This window comes from Oryctolagus cuniculus, chromosome X (assembly GCF_051225735.1).
Source record: "Oryctolagus cuniculus isolate XC-2025 breed Fujian yellow rabbit chromosome X, ASM5122573v1, whole genome shotgun sequence".
NCBI classification, from domain to species: Eukaryota; Metazoa; Chordata; class Mammalia; order Lagomorpha; family Leporidae; genus Oryctolagus; species Oryctolagus cuniculus.
Genome location: NC_142888.1, coordinates 3,354,148 through 3,381,920, shown reverse-complemented (window position 1 = coordinate 3,381,920; position 27,773 = coordinate 3,354,148). Strand labels below are relative to the sequence as shown.

The following is a 27,773-nucleotide window of genomic DNA, read 5'->3' as shown; positions in this document are numbered from 1 at the left end:
TTTCTCTCTCAGAGGCAGCGTGAAATGAGAGGCAAAGAGCAAGGTGGCTGGAGATAGGAGAAGGATGAAGGGAGGGGGGAGTAGCCAGGGGCAGCTTTAACCCAGTTTGTACTAACATGCTTTCAGACGCATGTGAGAGTTAACAGCGTATGCATCCCTATGTGAGCACGTACACGTGCGGCATGCACAGCTGTTACATTACAGATAACTGGCAGGAGAAGCAGAGGAGGCTTCTGGGAAAATGCCCCTGTCCAATGATCACAGGCTGCTGGGCAACTCTGATTAATCTGTATTTGCAAACAGGGGAAGATTCTCAGGAAGAAATAATACCAAGATGTAAATCTGGCCTAAAGAACAAAATAGAAAATGGGAAATGGAACAACCAGGTGGTTGGCCACACAGACACATAGAAAAGAATCAGGGTCAAGCTCTCAGGGGCTGACTGGCTCCCTAGCTTTTATTTCCTCTGCAGTAACTGCAGGTCACTCTGAAGGAGCTGGGGGGCTGGGGCACGCTCTTTCTTGGCTTCTTATTTGAACCACATTCATTCTCCATGTGGCTGGAAGCCAGTGGAACACTAGTCCAAGCTGAGAGTTATGACTTCTTTCTAAATTGATCTGGGCAGGGTGTCTGCTCTGGGATCAGGCTTCCTTCTCGGCCCTCCTTCCCCACATTTCTGAATGGCTGCTGGGATGTGGCTACAGCCCAATTCAGAAGTTGGAGGAAAATAAAATGGCTCTCTGTGTATCTGGGACACCAGGGATTTATGAATGCTTGACTCACATTTATTCATCTTTCCATTCTCCCTGTCTCCACATTTCTCTCCCCTCCCCTGAACCACTACTCCTCCTGTGTCCTAGAAATTACAATTGATTTCAGGGCAGGAAGGCAACAAACACAAGAGGACATACACCCAGCTCCTCATCTCAGGCACAGGAAATGTGTTCAGTTCCTCAGGTCTAGGATGATGGTGCCTGAAGGCTTTGAATAGCTGGGTCCAGCCTGGGGAGGGGGTGATGACTGCAGTAAGACTGACATGTCACAATGGATGCTATGCTGTGCCATCAAGACCGAGCTGCCATTCCAGTTGCTGGGGCTGTTGGCTGCTGAGGGCTCACAGATGTTCCCTTCCCTGGGAATTGCTTTCCATGGAAGGGCACTGTCTCACCCAAGGTTCTGCCTCTTGCTTCCCGGCAACATGCATCCAGACAGGTTGATGGGACAACTCTATTGGCCAACTCACTTGCAGAGCTGAGGTCTCTGTTGTGTGGCAGGGCTGTTCAGTCCTCTTGGTGCTCAGTTCTGCTTTCCTCACTCTGCAGAGGTTGATCCCATGGTCACTCCCCCCACAATCTTCCTATGCATGGATACCCACCTCAGAATCTATCCAAGGAACTCAATCTAAGACTTCTTTGTAGGGAGGAATTACATTGTCCTGAGCCCACTTACCAACTAGATTCCTCACTGAGCTTAAGGCTTACGCAGCACAAGACAAAGTTTAGTAATGCCTAGCTTTCTCAGGACATACATGTTGACATTAAATGAATCACCTGATGTTTGGATTCAGGGACTAGCAGGAACAAGCAGGGAAAATTTTCTGTTCAATATGAGAGTAGAGACTCCACTGTTTAACTTAGAATCCAGTTCATTTCAACCTTCAACGGCAAAGCTAGCTTTAATCACCAAGTAAGGGGCCCAAAGCACTGCATGATTGAAATATAATGTAAGAATGAAAGCCACATATGTAATTTTAATTTTTAGTAGCCACATTAAAAAGAGTAAAAAGATTCAGGTGAAATTAAGCTTAATAATATATTTTACTTAATTCAGTATGCCTAAATTGTTATAATTTCAACATATGATCAATAAAAAGAATTAGTGTGATATTTCACATCTTCTTTTTTATATTAAATCTTTAAAATTTCACTTTGGTAAAACAGATTCAGCATATCTCAATTTGTGGGGTAAATGTTCATCACAAATGCTTGACACATATGTAGATTCACAAAGTAGTTGAAAAAGTAGGTTCACACAGCAAATTTGCTCCAAAGATACTAAAATTTTTCTAATAACTGAATTAAATGAAACAGTTTAAAAATTTTTATTAAGTAAAATTAAATGAAACTTAAAATGTAGCTGCTCATACTAGGCACATTTCAAGTCCTCACCACACTGTGGCTGGAAGCTGCCATATTCCACAGCACAGCTGGAGAGATCTCAACTACTGGATATCCTGGGTCTATAATAAACTGGTTATTTAGCTGAGGACAAATGATCAGATTACTCTTCCTACTAGAAGAGCATCCTCCCTTTCAGTGATCTGGCTGGGTCATGTATTCCAAATAAAAACAAAACTTCCAGGACAAATGAACCACTGTTTAAGAATGCTATGTTTATTTCATTTTTTTTTATTTGAAAGGCAGACAGAGAGAGAGAGAGAGAGAGAGAGAGAGAGAGAGAGAGAGATTGATTTTCCATTGATTTACCCCCTAAATGTCCACAACAGCCAGGGCTGGGAGAAGCTGAAACCAGGAGCTGGGAGCTCAATCAGGGTTTCCCACATGGGTAGCAAGGACTCAAGTCACTTAGGCCATCACCACTTCCTCCTATGGTGTGGTGTGTATTAGCAGGAAGATAGAAATGGAAGTGGAGCCAGGAACAGAATCAGGTAGTCTGACGTGAGACACTGTCACTTACTTATTTCTATATAGACTCTATAAAAAGAATTCCTTCAATCACCACTTACTCTTTCCCACCACTGGCAAAAGTAAGTTGAGTTCTCATTTTTCTTCTGGTTATCTGTCAAGACTTTAGTGTGCCAGCAAAAGGATTTGCGGGGAACATTTTCCTGTGCTCATAGTTGGACAGGCTTCCTGGCTTGCCTCAACAGTCTTGATATTCTGTGGTAAATCAATCATGTGTGTTTATGTTCATACTTTTCACTCTATATATCATTGGAAAATTTGAATCTTCCTCACTCAAACTTGTAGTTAATGTACCTAGCTCAAACTTGTACTTAATGCACAGGTTTTTCTCCTTTAATACCTTTTAAAAAAACAGACTATAACTGTTTCTTCCTGCTATAGCTGCTGTCTGGAATTTGAATTCCAATTGCTGAAATAGATCATGCCTTTAGTGTCACACATTGAGAGACCTACCAGTGACAAATGCTCTGCATGTGGCAACTACATCACCCCACCAGATCTGCACCCTTTGGGTTCAAAAGGACTGATTTTCCCCAGACTCTACAAAGAGCCCTATCCTGGGTCAATTACAGCCTGGACACTAGAAACAAATGTCACTGGACACACTATTTGAGGGAATACTTCCCATGTTCACAGTTGGACAGCGGCACTTGGGGACAACCACTGACCTTTGACCTCTTAAGGTGTGTTGAAAGCTGTTCTTCCTGGTACAGAATGTCCTTCCCTATCTTTAAAATCAAAGGGAGTTCAGGCTGGAAGGAATATTAGGCATCAACTCATTTTACACTGTGGATTTCAGTGGTGGGAGCACAAACAATTGGGCTGGGATGAAATTTCCATTTTTAAGAGGGCACTACAGGTTAGCTTTTTCATATACTTAAGTAGCCCTGATGAAGTCTGTCTGTCTACCTGTCTCTCTCTCTCTCTCTCTCTCTCTGTCTCTTTCACTCTCCATCTCTCTCTCCATTTCACTTTTTCTTTACCTCTTGTCTGTGGTCTCCCTTAAGGTCAGAGACAATCACCTCAAGATGTCAAATCCTTGTTGCTTTCCCTGATCACATTTCACACACTAATTCAATGCCTGATCTCAACACAAATGGACATGGCGTCAGGAGACTCCCTAGGCAAATCAAGCCTATCATGTTGCAAACCAAAGCAGAATGACACACAAGAATCCCCGAACAAATTTATGACCACTTCTCTGCCACTTTATACAGAAGGGTTCATCAGATGACATTTTGCTATGAAGCCATCCAGTGTTCTCTGGACTAAGATTTCACCCCAGAGGTTAAATGCTTTAACTAGATACTGAGCTCTCATCAATCCCCTCGTTGCCCCACCGAAGCACATATCCCCATCCCTGAGGGAGTTTATGCATAGAGACTCTCCTTGTTCCCATAAAGCTCTGTGTCCTACCATCTTAGGTATGCACTATGAAAAATACCCTTTGGGATGTACCTTCTTCTACTTTGACTCTGATTCCAGTAACTTCCTAATTATACAAATTTTCTGTCTTGTTATTTTAATACAGTTAGATTTCTCTTAGACCCAGAGTAAAGAGCCTCAAAATGTGGTTTGAACTTCTTCATTCTTGCATAACCTTCATCTCCCTATGGTTTTAATTACAGCAGAAAAATAATATAAATAACACTGCAAACAATAGAAGACACTGGTTATAAGAGAGTTAACAAATGCAAGGATAACAGCAATAATTTTCATAGGTTACAAACCAACCCTTCTCAATTGAAATGGTGTTTTAAAACCAATTGGTTTAAATGATAATTGGATAATTTGTTAGCTTTTAAAAATTTAAGTATTTCTCATTACCACCCCAGTGGCTCATGCCAAAGTGGTTTGAAGGTCTAACCTAGTGAGCATGCACATCTTAGCTATGGTTGACTCTGATCTCTGAATGCAAATAATGTCTCATGTATGGAGACAGGACAGACATGGACAAACCCAAATTAACATAGAGTAGAACAAGAAGAAAAACAGGGAATCAAAAGCTCACCCAAACCAAAAGCTGGTTCTTTGAAAAGCCAAATGTAAAGATAAACCTCTGGCAAAATAATGGAGAAAAAAGAGAAAAAGCAAAAATAAGTAATATTGGAAATATAAAGAGATATTGGCACCTACAAGTTTCTTCCATTAAATATGGCTTCCAGCTTCCCTCCTTGGCTATGAACTTTCTGAATTTCAAGACCAGTTTCATTAAAAATTTACTAAATATCTATTGATGTGTCAAGTATATACAGTGATCTACCTGCTGCCCCCTCCAAGGCCACCTGAAGCCTACTTTGTCTGTCAACTGACAGAAAACAAACCAAACCAATAAATATGTCCCATACCAGGTAGTAGATGTGCCTTGAAGAAAAGCAAAGCAGATCGGGAAGTATCACATAATGGAGATGTTTTAGAGAGGGATACAAAAAAAATCTCTCCTTAGGTGACTTTGAGCAGAGTTCTGAAGGAACTGAGCAAACAAGGCATGAGAAGAACTTAGAAGAAAATTCTGGGCATAAGGATCAGTGGTAGACAGAGTGCAGTGGGGGTGTAAGGAGATCTGAGCAGGCAGAAAGATAAAAAAGGGCTAGGAATATTCATCATATTTATCTCATAGGTTTGTGGTGACAATCTGCTGTGATTGTGTGGAAGTGAAAATATGAAGGATGCACTTTAAAAGAGTAGAGAGGGACCACTGTTATTTGGGCCCGTCGCTATATTATACCTTGGTGTCCTGGGCAACAGCTTCATTACAGAAACAAAAACTTGGACCAAAAAGATAAACCACTGTCACCATAATGGTTCATGTAGGCCCTTGACAGTCTGGGAGATTGTGAAATGGGCAGTGCGGGGGAGTAGAGTATTCTGGTTTCAATAACTAAGGGGGCGAGGGGAGGAGGGACAGGAAGCCCTGGAGGCAGACTGCCTGGATTCAGCTCGAGTCCTCAGGAATGTCACTTAGCTGTGTTACCCCTCAGTTTCCCCCGCAGTAAAGTAGGGATGAGATCATGCATGCCTTACAGGGTTGTTGTGGGGACCGAGTGACACAGCACCCATAAAATGCCAGTACTGTCCAGGCAGCGGAGCCCTCCCAAGGTGTGCTGTGTGTGCTGTCCCCTTTCTCAAGTCAGGACAAGGAACTAGAATCATCTGTTTTCAGACTCCTTAAAAAGAAAAACTACTGAACTCATTTTCAAAACAACCTCCAGTGCTCAGTTCCAAGTCTCTCCACGAAGCAGATGAAAGGGATGCTGCTCTGGCTGAAGGCAGAGCCCCAGGGCCCCACCCAAGTTCCTCCCTCCCCTCACTGAAGATGCCGGGAACTCCTGGAACACAGTAAGGCAGAACCAGAAAAACACTGGCCAGATGCATGCACTGCGGGGCCTGCTCTAGTCTTAAAATCCCCTAACTGCTTTCACATTTAGAGGATGGGGTAGAGATTTCCAGTCCCTGTTGAATGAGCCACCATTTCCTCTGTTGGATATATATCCAACAGAAATCTGGACAGCGCCTCTGAAAGTCACCTATAAGCAGGTTCACAGAAACACTGTTAGCAACAGCCCCAAACCAGAAAATATCTAATCGCCAGTGGGCAACAGACTGGAGTGATTCACTGTGGTCTATTCATAGAATGGAATCCAATGTAACAGCCTGGATGAATGAAAGCCTGCTATACACTGCCACATGGCTGATTCTCACCAACATAACATTGAGCAAGAGGCCATATGCAAAAGGGCACATACTGTCTGATTCCATTTATAAAAGCTTAAAAGCAAGAACATTAGCTATGAGGTTAAAAGTCAAAAGACTGATTGTCCTGGGGCCAGTGGAGATGGGTAGAGATGGGAAGGCTTCTGGGGTGCTGGTTCTTGCTCCGTCTTAGACTTGTAAAATTTCACCAGCTGTCTGTTCATTTTGATGCACTTTTCAACATGTATGCTACATTTCCATTTAAAAAGAGTATTGAAAAACAGCTCTTGGTGAGACTGGGCTGTGATAGTAACAAGAGCTTTGTGGGCAATCATCGGTTTTCTTGTTCTCTGACAGCAAAGTGACCCCACAGCCAGGATGTTACTCTTCCCCAACTCCTTCCAAAGATGAGCTCAGAGTGAACAGCCAGAGCAAGCCCCACATTGAGAGGCAGTGCCTTCTTCCAGCATACTCTGTCTGTGGCTGAACGTGCCAAACACTCACAGCTCAAGCTGAAGAAGAAAGGTCTTAACATACTTTACAAACTGTGACTGATAGTAAGGGACCTATTTTGAATGTCATAATGAACTCATTCCCTGTCTTAATGGCAGATGTCCTAAATAGCACTCTGGCCTCAGAATCAGCCCTAAAGGCATTCGGAGCTGGCTGAAAAGCTCATGAGAGTATTTCAGGCATGGAAAGCCAAGACACTCTGGCAAAAGATCTCTGCGAGTGAGATCCCAGTGGAAAGAACAGGTCATCAAAGAAGGAGGTACCTTTCTCTGAAGGGAGGAGAGAACCTCCACTTTGACTATGACCTTGTCTAAACAAGATAAGAGTCGGAGAACTCAGAGGGCTTCCATAGCCTTGGAAACTCATGACTGGAGCATAGGGAGATTACTGATGCCATAGACAGGAGTGTCAATTGGTAAAGTCAACAACAGGAGTCACTGTGCACTTACTCCTCATGTAGGATCTCTATCCTTAATGTGCTGTACATTGAGATTTAATGCTATAACGAGTACTCAAACAATATATTTCACTTTGTGTTTCTATGGGGGTGCAAACTGTTGAAATCCTTACTTAATGCATACTAAACTGATCCTCTGTAAAAAAAAAAAAAAAGAAATTATCAATTCCCAACTTGACTCTCACTGGGATTAAACATGACAATAGGTCTGCTCTGATTTCATCATCATTTAAAAAAATCATCTATTATTTTTCACTTTATGTTTCTGTGTGGGAGCAAACTGTTGAAATCCATACTTAATGTATACTAAGCTGATCTTCTGTATATTAAGAGAATCGAAAATGAATCTTGATGTGAATGGAAGGGGAGAGGGAGTGGGAAAGGGGAGGGTTGTGGGTGGGAGGGACGGTATGGGGGGGAAGCCATTGTAATCCATAAGTCGTACTTTGGAAATTTATATGCATTAAATAAAAGTTTTTTTTTTTTAAAAAAAGAGCTTAATAAACTATTAAACTGTGAAAAAAAAAAAACTGGCAAATAGCATGACAAGAAAAACCAGCAGTGGGTGTGGTAGGTGAGAAGATGATAAGGATTCCATGTCCTGTCTAGAAATTCCAAGACTTTGTTTCCTTCTTGTATTATGGTAGATCAATGAGTCCATTTATATAAGTTCATAATATAAGCAGAAACAGCCCATCCCCAAATCCCTGGGGTAGCAGTAGGTATGGTCAGAGATAAAAATCAATATGATGATTTATACTAAGGTCTTAAAATCTACAATTTTTCCTCATGAAGCATCACTATGTATATTTCACATGTTTTCAATTGACTAAATTTTTAAAAATATCCAATTAATGAAATCACAACTTTGGCTCCTATCAATTCCTTTTAGAAAAGGTACAAGAGAAAGGGCCCACATTACGGCGCAGTGGGTTAAACCACTGCTTGGTAAACCAGTATCCCACATGAGCACTAGTTCAAGTCCCAGCTGTACCACTTCTGATCCTGCCCACTGCCAATGTACCTGGGAAGGCAGAAGAAGACAGCCCCAGTGCTTGGACCACTGCCACTCACATAGGACATTCCAGATGGAGTTCCAGGCTCTTGGCTTTGGCCTGGCCCAGTCCCAGCCATTGAGATTATTTGGGAAGTGAACCAGCAGATGAAAGATCTCTGTCTCTCCTTCTCTCACTGTAACTCTGCCTTTCAAATAAATTTATTAATTTTTAAAAATATAATAGAACAAATCCATTTTTTATTTTACTTTTTAAGAGTTGAAAACCTTGAAGGGTACAGTATCACACAGAGTCTGTGTCCAATGGCCTTTGAGGGAAAGTTGCACAAACCATGTCACTGTTTCCATGAGTATGAGTTACCTGTCCCCAGGTTACTCTGGTTTTATTATATTTGCTACAGGAGTCACTGTGTTATTCTTTGCTTTGTACACATAAGCTCATCTCTTGCCCAAGTAGAATTTGGTTTCATCTTGGTTAGCATAAACACCTTCAATTTTAAGAAGTGCTATGTGTTCCCTTTATTTTTTTTTAAGATTTTATTTATTTATTCGAGAGGTTGAGTTAAAGACAGTGAGAGAGACAGAGACAGAGAGAGAGGTCTTCCATTCACTGGTTCACTCCTCAAATGCCCACAATGCAGCTGTGCTGAAGTGAAGACAGGAGCCAGGAGATTCTTCCTGGTCTCCCACGTGGGTGCAGGGGCCCAAGGACTTGGGCTATCTTCTACTGCTTTCCCAGGCCATAGCAGAGAGCTGGATCGGAAGAGGAGCAGCCAGGACTAGAACCAGCACCCATATGGGATGCCGGTGCCACAGGTGGAGGATTAACCTACTGCGCCACAGCACCAGCCCTATGTGTTCCCTTTAGTTCCAAAGAACCCACTTACAGCTAGCAAAAATGGCCTTGCATCACAGTCTCCCAGACATAGCTCCCTTTTAGAAGTCCTGTTCTCAGCAGGCCTCCACAGGCTCCAAGATGGCAGAAAGAGCTATCAATACCTTTTATTTCAATGTTTTATCTCAGTTCCACTTATATACCACAGATCTGATAATCAGATCTTACAGAAATATGTCTGGTTAAGAAAAAAATCTGTATATCTTTATGTAATTTTGTTGTGTTTGTTGGCTTCCTCCATTGAAAGCTAAGCTATCCAATTATTGGGTTAAGAGCCAACTGAGTAATTAGTGAAATGATCATTTAATTTTGAAAACTATATCTACAGGAATAACTTTAAGTGAGAAAATTCAGGTTCTAAAAATACATTTAATTATAATTGGCAAAACTGTAATTTGGAAGAATGGTTAACTAAACTACTGTCAACTAAAAAACCAATTTTCATCATGAGAGAAGTTGATGATATCCCTCCCTGCTCTCCATCCCTAAGAATTCAACCTGCCCAACAGTCACAACAGGAAACCTTATTAAATTCATCTGTTTAGCTTGCAATGAAACTAAGAAGCAAGACACTGTGTTTGTCACTGAAAGGAAAGTGCAGCAGTTTGGGAAAACTAGGTATGTCTCCCATAGTAAACAGAGGTACATTTCCATGACTTCCTTTGAAATTTAAACCAGAGTAAAGGGAACTTCAATCTTCATTAATTAGGAACACTAAGGCGATAAGGTACAGGACAAGATAAACTAGGAAAACAAATAGAACAGAAAGAACACTGGCTTAGGAGTACAGCTAGAGATCCAGGAGCATTCTCTTCATCTTGCCATGTCTGGGGTCCAGGAGCCTGCAGCAACTCCAGGGCCTTCTAAGCTCTCACACCCCGAGTCAGGAGCTGAGCACAGAAGCCAATAAAAAGGAATCTTTTACTCCGCGTGGAGCCACCACCAACTGTTTGTGTATATCAACAGCTGGCTCATGTGAACATCCAGAGCTTATGTGTGATTGTTTTCAAATCTGACTTTCTTCAATAAAAGTCCCCAAAAGGAATCTATGAAGTGAGTATCTAGGTTTTCACCCCATGAAATCAACACATAAAACAAGATTCTGTCACCTCTCAAAAGTGCAGTCAATTGTATAAATGTCGTATGTGTGCCTTGCCCAGGGTGGCAAGGTCATTGTTTTCAGACTACATCAAAAATTCCCTCTGAGATGATAATGAAAAGGCATCTGACACTAGATAGCAGAACTCCTGGCAGCAGCATCTGCCCCAGTGACGCAACAGGATTCATCAAGCCTCCAGCAAGAACTTTCTGTTCTGCTCTTCTATTCTATTGTTGACAAGATTACAGTAAGATCATTTTCAGACTTTTCTTTCCACCAAGAGATACTTGACTGCCCCAACTCTGACCAATTCCTTCCACTCAAACCTTACCTAATAAATAGGCCTAGCCTCTCCATTTATTGATCAGCTACTAATTCAACATCATTGCTCCACACTTAGTTATACATCAAGTCTATCTGGGAAGTTGCCTTGTACCATCAAATTCTAACCTGTCTTAAGCACTGAAATTCTCTCTAATGCCCTAATATGGAGACATTCCTTAAAACACCTGAGAACAACAAATTGGATTTTTCCAGACTTCTCCCATCTGTTTTCCAACCACTTCCATATGGCATCTCTATCTCCCTCTCTGCAGCCCCGCCTTCCTGCCTGCCCCACTGCAACTCTCCCGGTCAATGAGGTAAATACTTGCTTGCATGATGCCTGCCAGGGCAAGAGAGCAAAACTTCCTTTGGTTCCAGACCAAATGTCTGATTTCCCCTGCCCACCTCAGTAACCACATCTGTGCTGTTTGTACCTGTAGGAAGACACACGCACACAGATGCACATCGTTTTGCAGGATGCACTTAGACACCCAGTGTCACAGTGAATCACCATAGGCCAGACATTCAAATTGCGTTATGAAAACAGAGGCAGGCCAGAGAGGAAAGAGCAGACTAGAGGACTGCCGCTGCCCTGGGAGCTGGGAGCGGGGATCGTTGCAGGGTGAGCACACTGCGAGATTGAGCCCCTCTCGGGAAGACTACAAAACAGCTCTGGGCATGTTGGGCTTCATATGTGATAAACTAGAACCACACAGTGCCAGATTTGAGGCCTTCAAAGTAAGCAAGGCAGTAACTGCCACACACACACAAGTATGCAAATGTGAAAAACAGAAACAGTGTGGTCTCAGAGAGAGCAAACACTCACCTAGACTCAAGTTTTCGTGTGCAAGGAGCAATTTTCTTTCTCATGGAAAAGCAGATTCTTCTGAGAGGCACGCAACCCCTTGCCCCCTCATCTACTACTCCAGCAATCTGAGAAATTAGCCAGAGGGAATTTCATTTTTTTCCACTCCCTTCCACAAATACCATTACAAGCATTAACAAAGAACAACCTCACTCCCATCTGAGCCCTGCACCAACAGGGCAATAAGGGCCCTTTCCTTTTATGCTGTCTTGACCACATATGACACACAGAAAAGAAATTTCAGTCGAGGCCTCCTTAGTGCTGCTTTAATTTCTTCCATATTTTTTGCTCTGGGGCATTCACTAAGACTTTGATGAACCAAGAAGCCAACTGCATCATTTATTCACCCCACAGTATCATTGCACTCTCCCCAAACCATCCCAAAGCTCCTGAGTTCTGGTCAAACTCAGCACCCCAGGCACCTACAATCCACAATTGTAAGCACTCAAAAGGCCTAACCTTGTAACATGCGTCTCCCTTCTGCCCTCAACGGCAATCCCAGCCCCACTAACAATGCATATCTGCATCAACAACATGCTGGCCGCAGGGAATGCTCTCACAATCTGGTTACAAGTTCCCATCTTCTGTTCTGCATCTTCCCTTCCAGGAATTTAAGGCATTTTACAGGCATAGTGCCAGGGTGCACACATCACCAGCTAGAGCATCAGACACCATGCCCATCTCATTTCGGCAGGCTGGTGTTTCTACGCAACTGGCTCTCCCTCACTATAAACTTTCTCAAGCTTCGCTACCTGCACATGCTCACTACGCCATGACCTGGCTGCCTCTGGTCTAATAACAAGACCCTGTCATACATGGGAGCTTGACATGTTCTGCTCACAATGTCTCTGAAATTTCCCATAAAGTAAGGGAGGACAATGATGGGACAAAGGGAATATGACAGTTTTAATTGAGTACAAGAGTGGGACATTTTAAAAAATAATTTTAACTTATTTTTTACATAGCACAGGGTTGCATAGAGATTTAAAAGATTTATTCATTTATTTGAGAGAGAGAGAAAGAAAGAGAGCAAGCTTTCATCTGCTGGTTCACTCCCCGAACGGCTAACAGTTAAGTCTGGGCCAGGCAAAAACCAGGAGCCAAGAACTCTTTCCATCCTGGTCTCCCACATGGGTGCAGGGACCCAAGTACTTAGGCCATCTTCCACTGCCTTCCCAGGCACATTAGCAGGAGGCTGGATTTGAAGTGAAGCAACCAAGACTTGAACAAGCATTCTGATATGAGATGCTGGTATTGCAAGTGGCAGCCTAACCTGCTGCTCTACAACCCAGGTTCCTGAATATATAACAAATAATAATAATAATAATAATAATACAAATTTATGGGGTACAGTGTGATATTCTAATAAATATATATACATACATGGAATGATCAAATCATAAAAATTAATGTCTCCATCTCCTTACTGTTACTTTATGTTTGGAGCCTTTGAGGTCCCATCTTCTATTTATTCATGAATCTAAAAGGGGTTGTTGTGACCTACAGTCACCCCACTGTGCTGTGGAACACTAGAACACAGTCCTTCTACCTAAAAGTGTTTTGGTACATTACCTAACCTCCCTGCACACTGGTGGGGCATTTTCCAGTGAAATATCAAACTGGCATCTTCCAGGTTGTTCTCACACCAACCTAAAAATTTGGGAGAATCACATCTCACATCATCTTTGTTGTCCTCTTATTAACTGAACTCAAGAACACTTCAGAAATTGGAGTCCTTTTCCATCACTTCATTCTGTGGCAGTAGGGACTCATTTTAGGACACTGCTTGGTCTAGGACAGATTTACTAGCTGTGGCTTCTTACTGTCACACACGGACCCTTCACACTGAAGACCAGGCCAAACGCACCCAGAGGTGAACTCGTCACCCTCTTGAGTCAGATAGCTGCCCGAGTCTTGCTCTTTAACAAGTCTTAAATGGTCTAGGGGCACCACCTTGATCCCTGATCAATCCTATAGAAACCAAGAAGCAAAACTCTGAGATGAAATCAGAGTCCTGAGGCTGCCATGGCAGCCCTGGAATGTCAGTTTTACTGGCATCTCATCCCTCTCTCTACAAAACAACTATTATACCAAACAGTAAGACAGGGACCTCCTCAGGAACTATGGAGCTTTGTACAGGCAATTTGTCCCTACACCAAAACTTCCAGACCTCTGCACTTTGAGTTATTGTACTTTTGGTAAACTAGACCTTTTGAATCTGCCTTCATTGTCCAGTGACAGTGAACTTATAAGCTCTTGTCAGATTTTTTTTTACTTAAGTCTATTTTATTTGCTTCATTAATATCTGTAGGGTCAAGAACCAGATGGGTGAGCATGGGCGCATGGCAAGGACACCACGCTGCACCAGTGTGTGTGCCATTCGTGTAGCATGGCTCATGTGATCAGTGGCCCCTGGGGTAGGGGCAGTGCATTGCTGCCTCCATCACAGGCAGCACACAAGAAACTGATGAACTCAGCTGCCAAATACGTGGGCCTTCTGACAACTAGTTGCCCCTCTCCATGCCCTTTGCCTTTTCCTTTATTATCATTGTCTATGTTCTGGAGAGCTCTCAGATCCCATTCTCCTACACCTGTAAATTGGGACTGTGAAATAAACATTGGGTAAGTGACATGATGACACAGATTAAATAAGAGTGTGGACTCTTCAGACCTGCATTTCAATCTTTGCTTGCCCACCTTAAACATATAACCTATTCCTTGGATCCTTGGTTTTCTCATCTGTAAAGTGGGGATAAAAGCCATCCTTCATAGATCAGATTGCCATAAGAATGAAATGCCACAATATATGCAAAGTGCTGAAACAGTACCAGGCACATGCTAAGTCTTCAATTAATGTCAGTATATATTAGTCATTACTATATAATTCAATGATACTTCATATTTTGCTAAGCTCAAAATAAGTAAGAGTCTATAGTTCCTGGGCCAGCCTGTGTGGGTGAGAATCCAAGGCCAAGTCTTATAAGCTATGTGACTTCAGGCAAGTTATTTAACTTCTTAGAGACTCAAGTCTTCCTCTCAAAAATAGGAAATTTTCAACACCCAGATCAGGACTGTGGTATGGTGCAGATGGATATATATATATATATGTGTGTGTGTGTGTGTGTGTGTGTGTATATCTTAGAACTGTACCTGTACAGTGTAAGCACTTAGTAGATATTGGCTGTCTTTCCTCCACTCTTTGAATCTGAGCTAGCCATATGATTTGCTTGAGCTACTGGACCATTAGTAAACATGACTCAAGCAGAGGCTTGGAAAAATGCTTGGGAACTGGGGGTAGTCCTCTGTTGCTGCTATTGGAAATTGTGTCTTCCTTGTGAATAAGGCCAAGCTATCTTTCTGGAAGATAAGAGTCCACAAGGAAGAGAATGAAGGCACCCTAGCCAATACCATTACTGTAATAGACTGTCAACAGCCAGACTTGGGGCCCAGCCACAAGCCAATCTGCCTGACGGCTAGACATGTACACATGAGCCCAAGAGAAGTTAGCTGAACCAGTCCAGAGCAGAATTGCCCAGATTATCCATGGAATTGTCAGTCAAATAAATAATTGCTGTTTTAAGCTATTGAGTTTTCGGGTACTTTGTTACACAGCACAAGCTAACTGAAATCAGCACTCTAGAGTTAAGATATAGTTCTAGGCTTTTCTGACCAGCCCCAGAATTGGATGCTGTGAGGCATTTTAAATAAACACACACTCACACACACCCCCTAAGCATTCTGAGCCCTGGCTAACCAGTTTTTCTAAAGAGAGCAACCTCCCCTTAAGACATTTCTATTAAAAACAGCTTCTGAGTACAAGCTTCTTGGTCTAATCATAGACACACAGATGGCATCTCCAAGTTGGAACCTAGCAAGAGGAAAACTTTGTGGGTGGAAGAGACATTAAGACAGAGGGCAGGCACTAAATGACCCCAAGCTTCCACTCATGGAATTTGGGATTGATTAGGCTAAGGAGCTAGACATAGCTCAAGGTTACCTCCCCTGAAAAATTGTCCTCAGTTTGTCTTACTGACGTCATTGTCCTGTGGATTTTCTGAGTATACATCTGAGTCTTGTCTTCCAAAGAAAATGCTAAATTGTTTGAAGGTAGGAACTAGTCCCAATCCCTCACAGCACCTAAGTACAAATTAGGCATTCAGGAAAATGCTATCAGATTGCACAAAATTAAACCATATGATTTTAGAAACTCACTGACCATTATTTAGTTAGAAATGAATATGAATTTTATAGTCATGAAAAGGCAGTATAGTAGAAAGGATCCAAGAGCAGAAACTCTGAGGTCAGACTCCTTGGGTATGAATCATTACCCTTCAGGTTAGTAACAGTGCCTCAGTTTCCTCATCTGTAGCTGGTAATAAAAGCAGCAGCCACCCCAGGAGCTGATACACAATGAACTGAGGTAAGAAATGTAAAACAGCGGGACACCATTTGGCAACAAAAGCAGCAAAGGTCAGAGACATTATGCTTGGTGAAAGAGTCTAGTCACGAAAGAGCACATATTATCAGATTTCATTTATATAAAGTATCCAGAAACAGGCAAATTCATAGGGACAGAAAGTAGATTAATGGTTGCCTGGGGATGGGGGTGGGACTGGAGATTAACTGTCAATGGGCACAAGAGGTAAGTTGTATTGTCTGTAAATCAGACCTTAATGAAATGGATTTGAAAAACATAAAGGGCTGAACAGATCAGAGCCTGGCTCAGAATAAGCACCATATAAGTGTTTATTTAAAAAAAAAAAAAGTATCATAGTAGAGGAAACCAGGGCCTAGCGGTGTCCCCTGGATGCTGAATCACCCTCATCTTTCTAACCCCTGTTCACCCCACCTCCTCCCCTCAGGGATCTAAAGCTGGGATCCTCTTCCCATGAGTCCAGGATGCTGCTAAGCCAGCCATATGTGTCTCCTTGGCTGCTACTGTCCCTCCCACTGCCAAAACTCTACACAGTCTATTAAATGCCTCTTGTTTATGTAGCTCAGAGTGCCAAGTTGTATTTTATTATATTGAGCCAACTGCTCTTATGCAAGTTTTTTTTTTTGGTGGGGGGAGTGGGGCTGTCGAAAGGGGGGAATGATCACACTATCAAGGGAGGGAGATTCCTTAAATCCATGACTCCAAAAACAGCTGCTGATTACTCACACAGAAGCCCACACATCCCTGTCCTTGACAAATGTCATGCCACAGGGCAGCTTTAACCCTGATCAGAGTCTGCACAATGATACCTACTTGGGCAGAAAAACAGAAGGAGCTGGATACAGAGGGATGAGTTAAGGAAAGACTAAAAGGAAAATCAGATGGAAAAGAAAAAACACCAATCTGAAATAGATTTATGGCAAGTTCTGCCACAAAGGCAGAAACAGGGAGGGTTTCATTTGTAACAAGTCCCTGGAACAGACAAGAGTCCCAAGCATACAATTCTTGTAAACTTGCGGCTTTTGCATCTTGCCCCAAACCATCTGCGTGGAGTTCTCAGACCTTCTGTGAACTCATCACTCCACCCTGCTTTATCTCCTGGCCTTTCACTCAGTTCCCATCAGGTCACACACTCTATTGCTCCACATTTCCCACACTGATGTTCAGGGAGACTATCTGCCCAGCCATTTAAATGCATCCATCCCAATTTTTTTTTTTTTTTTTGAGAAGGAAAAGAAATACGAGTCCACCTCCTCACAGTCTCCTCAGATTTGGCTAAATGGATAGCTGGAGTCATGCCCAGACGTAGGAAGACCAGCCCACTTCCCCTATTCACTGTCAGTAACTTAAGTGTGCAATCATTTAAAGATGATTTTATTGAGCACCCACATGTAACAGAACCTGGGTTGCAACCCTTGGTGCTTCTCCAACTTGAACATGTATTGGGATCACCTGGAGAAAAGCTAAAACACAAATTCCTGGTCTCCATCCCCAAAGCTATAATGTGGTGGGCCTGGGAGTAGGGTCCAGATTTAGCATTTCTAATAAGCTCCCAGATGATGCTTATGCTACCAGCCCATTCACCGAACATGGAGTAGCACTGCTCTAGGGGCCAGAAATAACAATAACAAATGAATAGCAAGTGGATCTTGCCTCAAACAGCTTATAATCAACTGCTGGACATAAAACACATGTGCATACCCAAACAAAACTATTACATCACATTAAAATGGAAAGACCTAGACAGCAAGTGAGGGGAACTGAGAAGAGAGACTGGGCTGAAGTGATATCTGTGCAGATGCATATAGTCCTACACATTCACCTTTTTCTATATGCATAAATCACATCATATTCATTTTTCTTGTTGTAACACCTAATGCCTAACATGTAATAGATAGTCAATGGCATGTTTATTGAATGACTGAATGAATACAAATGTAGCATTTCTTAAATAAATTGTATGTAACAGAGTTTCAAGTCTTTGTTGTACATTTCTGTGCATGACCAAAAATCAATGAGTCAATAAGCATTGAAAGAGCACAAAGGAGAGAGTGTGAGGTTTCTCTGTACACAATGCCCTCCATGTTCTCATCTAAGTCCCAGTGCATCCTTTTCTGTGATCTCTCTCTAAGTTAAACACGCCATTCTCCAACCCTGAATCCTAGTTTGCTGGCTGTCATTCCTGCGGTGAGTTACTTAACCTCTCTGTGCTTCTACTTCCCCACCTCTAAAATGAGGATAATAGCAGAACCCAATCAGAGGGTTGGAGTGGAGACTAATTAGACTCATTTATATAATACACTTAGAACAATGTCTGATACATAGAAAAGGACTGTTAAATGTTCACCTGTTTTATCAGCTTTATCATTGTCATCACTACCTCTATCATCAATATTACCATCTAAAACTGATCCCCTCAAGGGCAAGACACTATCATCTTGTTAAGTGTTAAGCTGAGAACTGAGGTCAAGAAAACAGTCCTTCTGAGCCTCATAACCTCAGTCAGCTTGTAGAACTTTCTTCTTCCACGCTGTTTGGTTTTTCCTTCCTCCTTCAGTCTGCCTTCACAACAACTTGAAACAGCCAACTCTTTTACAAATCAAGGCCATTGCTGCAATGGCTTGAGTCCAGGCCCAAGCTGGCAGGATCAAGGAAAGACAGTCCCTTCTCATTCAGCCACACACAGCCTACTTGTCACCCTTTTGGAAACCAGTGACTCAGATGTAACTCTCCTGCAAGGTAGCAGCTGGTGGGCTTTGGCAAAGTACACAAGGGAACACATTCTCTCTCACAGCTACCCAAGGCACCAAGGAGAAGGTCTTAATGCAGCGCTCATTCAGGGTTAGCCTCATTAAAATGGCATTACCAGTTTCAATGGTGGGGTTCTTCTGCCAGCTGCAAGTGGTTCTCTTCTCTGGAGCATTCGCTTGTTTTCAGTTTATTGATCTCCAACATGGAACTGAAGAGGATTGGATTAAAATATAGCAGCTCAATTCTTTTTTCCTCTCTCCCTTGTCCTGAGATCCCAGGTACACAGACAATTATTTGCCATTTCCGTTATCTAAATTGGCCCAGAGGACTTGCAATGGGCACGTTTTTATAAACAAATGCCCCAAACTCTTCTGAGTTAACAATTGACTTTATTTTATAATTTAGTAGTAAGACCTCTCTGGTGTGGGGAGTCCACATTTTATACAAATCAAGATATTCTCAGCCTGCCCACCTCAAAAAGACACGGAGTCTATTCTGGTATCTGGCAGGCTGAGATGACAGGTAACAAAACGCATGTCACATCTGCTCTGTAAATTATCAACTCCTTCCACACTCAGGAAGAGGCTGCTTGCTTGCCTGAAAATATCACCATGAATTTCTATGAAGAGTTCCATTTTGCCTGCCATGGCAACAAAATGAACACCACCTACAATTTGTACTTCAAGGGCACTCTAGTAGCAACATTGTGGCATTTAAGAAGGGGTTAAACTGCCACATCAAGCAAGAGCTGTAAACTGTGAGCTGGGATTTACAGGAAAACAGAAATCAGTTTAATATTACTTGGGATGGTACAGGAAGAGAAAATGAAAGAATAAATGACACCCCAGGAAATCCATGACCATAACCCCCTAATCCTTTCTTTGATCTAATGGCATTATTCTTTGATCCATTTGCTCATGTGTTTACCACACATTTATCAGGTACAGAAGAGCCTATATATATATATATATATATATATGGCATGCTGGTTGAATGCATAGGCTTGGGTTCAAGCAGACCTGCTTGATTTCAAGTTTTATCATATGACCAGCCATGTCCTTGGACAAGTCATTTGGCTTCTGTAAGCTAACGATAATATGTATGTAATCCAGCTCCCAAACATGGATGAGCTATGGAATGAATGATCATGATGATGGTGATGAGGAGGAGGAGGAGGAGCTGTGTTAGATATCAGAAGGTACCCAGTGGTAGCAACAGGTCTGATTGTTACTCTTGTGATACTCCTTTTCCAACTCCACAATTCCTGGCCTTTTATATATTTTTTACTTTTATTTAATGAATATGAATTTCCAAAGTACAGCTTATGGATTACAATGGCTTCCCCCCACCCCATAACTTCCCTCCCACCCACAACCCTCCCCTTTCCCGCTCCCTCTTCCCATCCATTCACATCAAGATTCATTTTCAATTCTCTTTATATACAGAAGATCAGTTTAGCATATATTAAGTAAAAATTTCAACAGTTTTCACCCACATAGAAACACAAAGTGAAAAATACTGTTTGAGTACTAGTTATAGCATTAAATCACAATGTACAGCACATTAAGGACAGAGATCCTACATGAAGAGTAAGTGCACAGTGACTCCTGTTGTTGACTTAACAAATTGACATTCTTGTTTATGGCATCAGTAATCACCCTAGGCTCTTGTCATGAGTTGCCAAGGCTATGGAAGCCTTTTGAGTTCACCGACTCTGATCATATTTAGACAAGGTCATAGTCAAAGTGGAAGTTCTCGGCCGGCGCCGCGGCTCACTAGGCTAATCCTCCACCTTGCGGCGCCGGCACACCGGGTTCTAGTCCCGGTCGGGGCGCCGGATTCTGTCCCGGTTGCCCCTCTTCCAGGCCAGCTCTCTGCTGTGGCCAGGGAGTGCAGTGGAGGATGGCCCAAGTGCTTGGGCCCTGCACCCCATGGGAGACCAGGAGAAGTACCTGGCTCCTGCCATCGGATCAGCGCGGTGCGCTGGCCGCGGCGGCCATTGGAGGGTGAACCAACAGCAAAGGAAGACCTTTCTCTCTCTGTCTCTCTCTCTCACTGTCCACTCTGCCTGTCAAAAAAAAAAAAGTGGAAGTTCTCTCCTCCCTTCAGAGAAAGGTACCTCCTTCTTTGATGACCTGTTCTTTCCACTGGGATCTCACTCAGGGAGATCTTTCATTTAGGTCATTTTTTTTTTGACAGAGTGTCTTGGCTTTCCATGCCTGGCCTTTTTTGAATAAGGAACTACATTTGATGCTTCCAAAGCCTTGGGATTCCAGCTTACAATTTCTGTGGAAGCCAGCCCCTGAGAAGAGTGTCAGACAGGAAAATCAAAGAAAGGCTTCCATTCTTCTCTTCACTATCACCCACCCCTCTATCTCCCCTGGGACGCTTTGAGATAGCCAAATTGCACCCATGAATAAAAATTAATCTCTCCATATCCCTTGTCCTCCTATCTTGGAGCTCAAATGGGTAAGAGGTAGAGTTCTTTCTTTTTTTATTTTTTATTTATTTCACAGAGTTAGACAGTGAGAGAGTGAGAGTGAGAGAGAGAGAGAGAGAGAGAGAAAGATCTTCCTTCCATTGGTTCACCCCCCAAATGGCCACTATGGCCGGAGCTACGCCCATCCGAAGCCAGGAGCCAGGTGCTTCCTCCTGGTCTCCCATGCAGGTGCAGGCGCCCAAGCACTTGGGCCATCCTCCACTGCACTCCCGGGCCACAGCAGAGAGCCAGACTGGAAGAGGCGTAGCCGGGACTAGAACCCGGTGCCCATATGGGATGCTGGCGCCGCAGGCGGAGGATTAACCAAGTGAGCCACGGTGCTGGCCCCAAATGGGTAAAAGGTAGAAGCCAACCAGAGACCCCATTCTAACTGAACATAAAATTTAATCCTTTCATTGCAATTTGGTAAATGTGTGGGAACAAATTTTTGCCCCTCAGAGCCCTCTCTTCAATAAGCACCCAGTGGAAATATAAAAAGGTTAAATCTCAAGGAAGCTCTTGTGATAGAGCCCATGGTGCCTTATGAGATTCTTTTGTCTTCTAAAATTTTGCTCTTCTCCAGGTGTTTTCATGCCCTTTGATACTCACAGTGATTCTAAGCGACAAACAATTTAACTCATTTAATAAATGAAGAAACCTAAGTGGACAAAGGGGACATGACTCTCCTGATATCACACAGTTGGCACTAGAACAGTAAAAGTTAGAAGCGTTGCTCCAGTCGGGCTCTTTTCAAACAGAAGTCATACCGAATTTCATATAGCTGGCACTGTGGCATGGTGAGTAAGGCCACCACCTGAGATGCCGGCATCCCATATGGGTGCTGTTTGAGTTCCTGCTGCCTCACTTCCAATCCTGCTCCCTGGTAATGTGCCTGGGAAATCAGCGGATGATGGCCCAAGTGCTTGGCACCCACATGGGAGACCTGGAAGATGCTCCTGCCTTCTGACTTCAGCCTGCCCCAGCCCTGGCCATTGCAGCCACTTGGGGAGTGAACCAGTGGATGGAAGATCTCCCTCTCCTCTCTCTCTCTCTCTCTCTCTTTCTCTCTCTCTTTCTTTCCCTCCCTCTCTCTCTCTCTCTGCCTTTCAAGTAAAATACATCTTTAAAAAAATTTGCTCACTCAACTTCTTTTTAAGCCAGAAAAGTAAGGCATCAAAACCTAAGGTTTCAAATCATTCCATAATACAAAACATGTGACCCATTCACATTAGACAGGAAGATATGCACTCAGTGGAGGATATTCATAAACAAACTAAGAGGTGCGTGCTACTGACTTTCTACTTCTTGCATAGCTTTGTCTCTTGATAACAAATCACTTGAATCACCTCCCCAAGATCACTGCAAGATTTCAACTTCACGATTTGCCTCTCTTGGATTAGTACACAGCAATAGAAGTGCCAATGACTTGGAAACCTCAGACTGAGCAGTAACTTTGAGCAGGGGTCTAGCAGCCCCTTTGTTATGCAGTGGCTCCTTTGGCAGGCTGGTGAAGCCTAGGGACCCTTCTACAAGTGGTTATTTTAAGTGCATAAAATAAAATATACTGGATTATAAAGCAAATCAATTATATCAAAATACTAAACACTGAAATTTGTCATACAGTAATATAACAGGGTTTTAAAAAGTTCATGGAAAATTAATATTATCTTTTAATCCAATGTTTACACAAATGTATTAGTAAGTATGCAATCACTGTAACAAACGTGAGAGGAGCTACTTAAGAAGCAAAGAGGTTTATTTGGGCTCACAGTTTGAGAGAATCAGTCTAAGATTAGTCAGGCCCCACTGATTTGAAAGTCTAGAAAGGCTGGAGGGTGGCCTAGCAGAGCACATGGCAGGCCAGGAAGCAAAGAGAGAGAGAGCATTCAACATCAGTGTCTATGTTCTCTCCTTAAAATGGCACCACTCTAAAAAACTACCTTTAATCGCTTCCCAAAGGCCTCATCTTTAGATACTATAATTTTGTTAAGTGTTCACCATGAATACATTAACTGTAACCATTAACGTAAGACTTTTTGCACCTATGAAGTACACCCAAAATCACATCCAAACCATAAAAATAAAATTATTTAAAGCTCCCTAGTATGAATACTCCTTTGTCAATACATTAAACAATAAGATGTAGCAGTAAATATCATACCAGTATGATTTTGAAGTATCAGTGAGTACCTTTCAAGATCTCTGTAGAAACTATAACATAATAAAAACCTCTATGATTTCTGTTAGTGACCAAGTCATAGGTACAACTAGCACTAATGTGATTTGTATCTTTATTTGTAATTTAAGGAGATACCACATTTCAGTTCAAGGTTAATGAAACTAAGTTTTTTTTTGTTTTCTGGGCCTTCTGAATTCTATCCACCAACCCTTTGGGGAAAGGTCATGCATTCTGGGTTAGGATCTACTCTTGTCACAAATAGTAGCCATATGGATAGTTGCTAAAGAGGAACTGAGTAAGCTACTTGTAGCAATGAGTGTATCTCTTCTTGTTGGAGAAGGCAGAAGGGCAATTTTAAACATTAAAGTAAAACCCCGAGCCCCTGATAATGAAGGAAAGATTATATTCTGGCACATGACACTAATAGGCATTGTGAGAACACAACTAGATAATGTCAGAGCAAGGGATCCAGGCGACCTACCTTGGGACAATAAGAGACAGGCTTTTAGATTCTCCTTACGTGATCATTTGTCATCCACTATATTGCTTTTCTAGGTATTAAAGGTATTTTCTGGGGCTGGCACTGTGGTGTAGTAGGCTAAGCCTCCACCTGCAGTGCTGGCATCCCATATGGGCACCGGGATGCCATATAGGCATCAGTTCATATCCTGGCTACTCCTCTTATAATTCAGCTCTCTGCTCATGGCCTAGGAAAGCAGAAAGATGGCCCAAGTGCCTAGGCTGCTGTACCTGCATGGGAGACCCAGAAGAAGCTCCTGGCTCCTACCTTCGAATCAGCCCAGTTCTGGCTGTTGTGGCCACTTGAGAAGTGAACCAGTAGATGAAAGACCTTTGTCTCTGTCTCTTCCTCTCTCTGTAACTCTCTCTCTCGCTCTCAAATAAATAAATAAAATATTTTTAAAAAGTATTTTCTATATCAGTGATCAGGTTTGCCATGCTACATCTCTGGATAAACTGTCCAAAGCACAGCCTAGAAAGGATGTATGTAGAGGGGGGTGACCTTGTTGGCCATTTTTTCGCATCATATGTTCCCTTCCCTTCTCATGCCACAGTTGATTGAACCAATGATGAGTATCAGATTCAAGAGCAGCCTAACAATTAGCCACTTAGTTTTATGGAGACAAAATAAAAGGCTTTATGAGGCAAATAGGGACAGTAAGTGAAGGCTTTACGGGGATAGGAAGTGCATGGGTACAGGAAGTAGATGCTTTGTGGAGACAAGAAGCCAATGGTGTGACTTGTTAATAATAAAAAATGATCTAGATCAAGCATCCTTTCTCTCTCATGCTCTCCTTGAGGATGTGAACTGAGACATACTGGAAGAAGTAGGCAATTACAAATGGAACTGGGGAAAAAAAAGAAAAAAGCAGAGAGAATCTCAGACTTTGTCTCAGAGTCATGAGAGGAAAAAACCCAGACAGAGGCTGAGCCCAACTAATGATGCAGCATTGCATTGTACATTGTGGGCCCCACTGTAAGGTCCCTGGGACAGCCTCACATTCAGATTATCCTCCATTAACTGCCTCCACTTCTAGTTCCCATACACTTTCTATCTCCATAAAGCTTATTTATTTATTTATTTATTTGACAGGCAGAATTACAGACAGTGAGAGAGAGACAGAGAGAAAGGTCTTCTTTCCATGAGTTCACTCCCCAAATGGCCACAACAGCCAGAGCTACACCAATCTGAAGCCAGGAACCAGGTGTCTCTTCCTGGTCTCCCATGCAGGTGCAGGGCCCAACCACTTGGGCCATCTCCACTGCCTTCCCGGGCCACAGCAGAGAGCTAGGTTGGAAGAGGAGCAACTGGGACTAGAACCCGGTGCCCATATGGGATGCTGGTGCCACAGGCGGAGGATTAACCAAGTGAGCCACGGTGCCAGCCCCTCTCCATAAAGCTTTTACTTCCTGTTCCCATTCAGTTGTTGTCCCCATAGCCTCTATTTCCAAACTCCAGAAAGTCTCAACTTCCTGTCCCCATAAATCCTCTTATGTCCTGTCTCCACAAAGCTTCTATTTCCTGTCCCCATAGAGCTTCCCATCCCCATCAAGCCTCTACCTCCTGTCCCAATCAAGTCTCTACTTCGTGTCCCTATATACTCCTTGTCCCTTTTTAAACCTTTTCTTAAACATTTTAACAGATACATAAAAACTGTACAAATCTATGAGGTTCTATGTGATGTTTCCAATACATGAAACATTCTAACATCCAATCATGGTAAATGCATCTATCTCTCAAAACATTCAACATTTCTTTATGGTTAAAACATCCAAAATTCTACTTTGTTGGTTTTTAGTAGAAAAATACATGGTACACCAATATCATCCATAAGCACCATACTATCCAATAGAATCCCAAAACTACTTATTCCTATCTAAGTGCATTACCCAACCTTTTCCTATCCCTAACTCTCCCATACCCTCCTTAGCCTCTGGTAACGATAATCATAATTTGAACTTTTATGAAATCAACTCTTTCCAGACCCACACGTGAGTGAGACCATGCAATACTGTCCTTCTGTGCTTAGCTTATTCCACTTAATGACCTCCAATCCCTTCTACATTATTGACAATGCCAAAATTTAATACTTTTAATGGCTGAATGATATTCTACTATGTATCTATATATACCATATTTTCTTTCTTAACAGATTTTTAGTTCTAAGATAATATTTTTAACATTTTGTCACATTCACTTCATATATAGATATTATAAGCATATTCCTACTTTTACTATTTTTTCTTGAAATCAGGATATTAATATAAAATTAGGGATTCATGAAAATGAATGAGTGTGGAAAAACAAGGGCATATTATTATGGTGTAAATAAGTGAAGCAATATGTATAATTATATACCAAATAATATGACATCCAATTTTTATACTCTCTCTATATATTTTTAACTTCCACAAATAAGAGAAAACATGATATTTGTCTTTCTATGTCTGGCTTATTTCATGGAACATAATGATTTCCAGTTCTATCCATTTTGTTACAGATGTAATCCTGTCCTCTTAGAGCTCCTACTTCTGTCCTCATACACTCTCTACCTCCAGAGTCTATATTTCCTGTCCCTATAAACTTCATGTCCCCAAAATCTTCTTATAACCTGTCTCTACAAAGCTTCTATTTCCTGTCCCCATGGAACTTCTACTTACCATCCTAATCAAATTTCTACTTCCTGTTCCCATATATTCTCTGTTCCCTTAAAATCTCTACCACCTATTTCCACAAAGCCATTACTTTCCATTCATATATACTACTATCTCCATGAAGCCTCCACTTCAAGTCTTCATATATTTCTTATCCTTATAAAACTTATTTCCATAAAGTCTCTACTTCCCATCCCCATACACTGCCTATCTCCACAGAGCCTGTGCTTTCTAACCCCTTAAATCCTCTATGCATTCTCTCCAAAAAAGCCTCTACTTCATGTTCCCATATACTTCTGGTCCCTTTAAAGCATCTATTTTCTGTCCCCTTAAAGTCTCTACTTTCTGTCTCCACAAACTTCTACTTCCTGTGTCTATATACTTCCTGTCAACTTAATCCCTGTACTTTCTACCCTACTAGAACCTCTCTTTTTTAAAAAAAAATTATTTATTTATTTATTTAAAAGGCAAAGTCAGTGGTAGGGGTCCACCTACATGGGCCATTTTATTCTCTCTTCGCAGATGCATTAATAGGAAGTTGGATGGGAAGTGGAGGAAGCAGGACTCGAACCAGTGCTCCAATAACAGATGCCAGTATGGCAGGCAGCAGTTTAATTCATTGTACTACAACATGAACACCAAAGCCTCAACTTCCTGTCTCTCCATACTTCCTGTCCCCATACATTACCTATCTCCTTAAAAACTCTACTTCCTACCTTCAGAAAGCCTCTGCTTCCCATCCCCATATACTGTGTCCACTTAAAGTCTCTACTTTCTTTTCCTAAAAATTATTTATTTACTTAATTGAAAGTCAATTTGACAAAGAAAGGGCAAGATAGAGAAAGAGTTCATCTATTGGTTCACTTCTAAAATGGCAGCAATAGCCAGGGCTGGGCCAGGCTAAAGCCAGGAGCCAGGAACTTCATCCAGGTTTTGAGCCCAAATATATAGACCACCTTCTGCCACTGTCCAAAGCACATTAGCAAAAAATTGGTCAGAAGTGGAGCAGCCTAGACTCAAACCAGCACCCCAATAATGAGGCTGATGTCATATGCAGCCGCTTAACTTGCTGCACCACAACACCAGCTTCAAAGGTTCTACTTTCTGCCCAGGTAACCCTCTTCATTCTGTCCCCTTAAAGCTTCTACTTCCTGTTTCTATGTACTTCCTGTACCCATAAAGCCTTTAC

The 27,773-nt window shown here is 42.2% G+C and overlaps 1 protein-coding gene and 1 pseudogene across 2 annotated transcripts in view; both read right to left on the bottom strand.

The window, feature by feature from the left end:
• The window catches only part of NHS (NHS actin remodeling regulator), a 379,159-nt gene that overhangs the window by 268,456 nt on the left and 82,930 nt on the right, over positions 1–27,773 (bottom strand). The window lies entirely within an intron of this gene.
• On the bottom strand, positions 8,629–9,310 carry LOC149119532 (large ribosomal subunit protein eL33 pseudogene; annotated as a pseudogene).